The sequence below is a fragment of the Eucalyptus grandis genome, chromosome 5, assembly GCF_016545825.1.
Source record: "Eucalyptus grandis isolate ANBG69807.140 chromosome 5, ASM1654582v1, whole genome shotgun sequence".
In the NCBI taxonomy this organism is placed as follows: Eukaryota; Viridiplantae; Streptophyta; class Magnoliopsida; order Myrtales; family Myrtaceae; genus Eucalyptus; species Eucalyptus grandis.
This window is the reverse complement of record NC_052616.1, coordinates 40,811,514-40,816,433: the sequence shown is the minus strand read 5'-3', so window position 1 is coordinate 40,816,433 and position 4,920 is coordinate 40,811,514.

Here is a 4,920-nt window from a genome sequence, read left to right as displayed (position 1 = left end):
AAAACGGACATGAAAAAAAGGGAGAGAGCCCCAGTCCAATAGGGTCACTTTTCTAAAAGGACCTGGTCCGGTCCGCATCAGCTTAACCAAGCCCGATTCACTATAGCCCATTACTTCGACCCAGTTCATTAAGCCCATAAATTGATCAGGTGCAAGTGCTTTTCTTCATCTTCGTTCCCTTCAGTCATCCTGTATCCGCCAGCAACCGCCACCGTAGCCGTTCCGCCGTCGCCAGTTCGGCCACGGTGGTAATTCCTCTGTGGCCAAGGGAGTTTGAAGTGCTTGAAGATTATTCGTTCATTGGTCGTCATCTCTCCCTTTGATCCGATCGCTATTTGCGGTGGACATCAGCAATTTCAAGGTAATTATCGTCTATGCTCTGTTTCGGTTTCCCTTCACGCGAAGCAGAGGCTGAGAGCTATATAGACAACTGCGATTGAAGTTGTTTTTGATATTTTGATCTTTTATTGTTGTTGATTTGATGATCTAAAAGTGAATTATTTCTTTAATTGTGCGCTGAAGCCCCTCGACTGTAATGTACGTCACCTGTTCGATGATGTACCTCAGTGACCTCCAGATTGATTTACTCTCACCATTGATCAATTAGGAAGTTACTAGTGCGACTTGAATGTTATTGCTCGAGACATTGACCTTGCAACATGATAACCACTCTGTTCTATGGAGTCCTTCAATCTAGATGCTCTGATTTGTTCGGTTCGACTTTGATTTTGACGATTCAATTCTTATCATGTTTGATTGAGTTGTGCTTTCGCAAATAACCATGCACGAGTATTTAGGATGCACCTAGGGTATTAAAATGAACAAGACCATATGATTCATGTCTTTGAAATAAAACAATTTTGGATACCGAAAGAGGTTAACCAAATGTCAGCACAATCAAGTCCCCATCTCTAAATTTCTTGTTTTGTAGGATGAGATTTCACTTGGCTTTTAACCGATTTCAATAGATTAGTGGCAGCTTCCATTAGGTAAAATTATCTCGTTAATCATTCGAATATATTTCCCAACGTTACGCATGGTTAGGGTTTCAGAAAACCACACCAAGTAAGAGTAAGCACCTCGATTTAGAGTGATTGCACGTTCCTATTCAACAACCGGATAAAATCGCTTGGCTTGCTCGAGGGGGTCGCGATATTTATAAATTGTTGATAAATATATTATTTGTAACAGTTCATTTCAAAGTCTTCGAGTATTAAATTTACCCAATTCGTTTCTCTTGATTAACGTCATGCATAGAGCGGGCAAAACAAAGCTGGTCGAGCAACATAAACAGATTGCTGATGGCAACCAACATAAAGCCCTCTTAAAATTATATAGAGCAAGAGCATCTAGTCGGAGACTTGTAGAGAAGTTCTTCGAAAGGATTGATCATGATGTTCCCACTGTCTGCAGTCATCGAATACGGTATGGACCGACGGAACTGATATTTGACCTTGATTTTTGCTGACATACCAAAATTGATTTCAATCGAGAGCCAAACTTGCATATTCTTAGTTTGTCAAAAGTTAAGTCTACAAGGAGCGGAACACATCTATTTGTTTTTTCCGCATAAACACTGACTTGTATAGCAAAGGGACTATTTCATGTGATGCCAAGAAGAAGCAATCATGTGTTAGTCCAAATACCTCAATATCACATCGTATAAGCATAAACTAAAATACGTTCTGTATTACAAATATTGTTATTCTTAGAATAGGATTCTAAGAATAATTAGAGCTGGTTTCAGTACATGTTAGTTCACACAGAATATTCGTTAAGAGTGTCTTGAAGAATATTGTTAACAAGGATCACTGTACCAAATTTCCGATGTATTAAGTTTCCTTTTTTCAAGATGCTCCTCGCATGACCCTCGAAGGATCTCTTTTTTATTTTCTCTATCAACTCACCGACAAAAGAACAAATTTCATATTGCAATTGGTACTTTTCGTGTTGGATGTGGACACGCGCAAGATTAAGCAGGAAAATTGCCAGTAGCTGTCTGAATTTGATGGTTGGCATTATTCAAAGATTATTCAACTAAGTGAAAGTTCTAGAAAAAAAGGCCTTAAGCTTAATTGCAGTCCATATTTTATGCAAAAAAAAAAAAATGGTTGGCATTATGTGAAGACACCAGGGAAAGTTGTGGGAGAGAACTCTCTAGCCTAACATAAACGAAAGTCAGTGCAACTCCTCAGTCCATGGTTTTAGATTATAACTGTACTGCCGTGACATCAAGGCATGTGAGGAATTTGTCCCAGACATACTTTGTAGATTTGGTTGATCAAACCTAAGTAGGTCCTTAAAAGGCCTATGGAGAAACAAGGGGAAGAACCCCTCCGGGGTGAGAGAACCCATGCCCCTATAACAAAATGATGGAACTTACCCTATGGTGGACTAAGTCAGCTTATTGATGTCGGGCTCTCTTTAAGGTGTTCTCGACGTAAAACTGAAGGGATAAAGAAGGTACCACACCTCAATAAATATAATTGCTAGGGATCTCCGCATAGGATGTGGACCTAGGCAAATCCTTATAAGGCCTACAGGGAAATAAAGGGAAAAAAACCCTCTATGGGAGGGTGACACCTTAATGCCCCTATTGCAAAATGATGGGGTAGGTCAACTAATGATTGTTAGCCTCTATTTGAGGTGTCTTCTGCCATTAAACTCATGGGATAGATATAGCTTTCATGCCTTGGGAAATATAGTGACTAGGGACCTCTCCATAAGACTCGGCCTTAAATTGCTTCGTCTAAGTAGCATATTTATCTAGGGAGGAGGAAGAAAAAATATCCCCCCAATTAGGAACTTGAGGGATGCGTTAAAATGAGGAACACAGTCTTATCAATTCACTAGGATTACTTGGAGAAAAAGAAATAATACAATGCGGAATAACCGTCTTCTGTCGTGCCTACCGTTGGGGCATCGCGAGTGGTCCGGTTAGTTGATGATGGTTTGATGCGATCGTGCCACGTGGGAGAGAGAGAGAGAGAGAGAGACAATCACGCATGCGCTGGTTTCTGAGGAGGATAAAAATTCGGGAACACCCGCCTGCTATCGTGCCCACCGCTGATCTGGTTTACCTGGTGATGGTTCGATGTGGTCGCGCCACATGGAACCGTGAGCTTTGGTCAATGGCTCGATTCCTTGGGTCTTTTCAGGGGTCAACTCGTCTGCGGTGGACGCGCTACAGAGGACATGTAAGCCAAAAATCGAAAAATCAAAAAGCTCTTTTTGTAAAGTTTCTCTTAACTTAAACACATCCTTAATCTTCGCCTTCTTCATTTTTAAACTTCAGATCATAATTGATTACATTCATCCTTCGAATTGTCTTATTGCCAAAAACTTTTATTCCATGCATGCGCACCCTTTTCAAAAAATGATCGGTCCAATAAGTGGCGAGCCACGTGGCAAATAGCAGTAGTTGATCTTGTGATACCCCAACATTTGGCTCATCATCAAACACGGGCTTTTATTTATGAGAAATAAATTGGTTGAAACTAACATGTGATCACATGACACAAGCATAGTACAAACTTGACCAACTTGAGCATCAACATTTTTTAGCAGATTGAGTGTGGGATATTTGATGTCATTTGGGTACTTATTATAGTATTATTGTCTATGTTGCCACCTAATCTACTTGGAGTATTGCCATCCATTCAGCAATATCTACTAATTAATGATGTTATTTATTTCATTTCTTTATTAATCTATGACCTTGAATGAAATAGCAGTTCACTGCACATTTAGAGGTAAAGTACTGTTTTGGATTCTCAAGAATACCACTTGATAACATGTATTTTATATAAATCACATAACTCTTACAAATTTTCAAATGAGCAATTAACAACTGGGGTATTCGTGGTCAAATTACCATTAAATGTCAACCACAGTCTCCACAAAAATGTTGCCTTATAAGGAGCTGCTCAATATCACATTATCGAATCCATCGTCTTTAGCCTTGTGGATTTCGACCCCATCATATGGGAAAGTACAATCTCCATGACGGAGAACGTTCTCAACCAATTTTGGCAACCGAGTTTGCAATGAAGGGCAAGAGGAGGCCATCCAGAAAATTCTAGTGGGGCAGATTGGTTAGGCCAAGGTGGGATTGGAGGAGTGGATTGAAAATCTGCTGGTCCCATTCTTTTCACCAACTCTGGACGTGGTCGCCTGCCACTAGGGGTGTGCAAAATACCCGGGATCCGCCCGGACCGCCGGAACCGGACCGGAACCGCCTGGAACTGGCGGGTCTTGAGGGAACCGGTCCGGTTCCCGGTTCCGTGGGCGGATCCGCCCGCGCACCCACCCGGACCGGATAGGAACCTTTTTAATATTAAAAAAAAAAAAATTACTAAAAGAAACCCTACATCTCATCTCACTCTCTAGGAACCTTTACCTTTGGTCAAAGAAAATTTAACCATCTATGGTTATTTGCAAGTAGAAAATGAGAGAATGTTGCATTCCATCTGTTCGCGTTTTTTTTATCTACGAGATACATTTATAATTACAACAAATGAATCTTTGTTCCACATACTTAAATTTGATTTTTCTTTTTTGGCTTGCTTTGATGTCACGTAATTGTTTTATGTTGAAAACCAAAAAATTTCACGTCAAAATCGGTTCCATGGATCCACCCGGGAACCGGACCGGACCAGCGGTCCAGGTTCCCGTGGATCCACGCAACAAATGGGTGGATCCCGGTTCCAATTTTTCGGAACCGGTCCTTAGCGGGCGGTTCCCAGTTCTAGGTCGGGAACCGCCCGCCCGGACCATGCACACCCCTACCTGCCACCATCGGCAGGAGGCCGAATGTTGACCTGACACATAATAATAGTAATGATAAATAGAAAAATAAAAAGGAGGGCTTAATTTGGTTTGGGCCTAGCTTTTAGAGCCTACTGAAGCAAATGCCGAGCC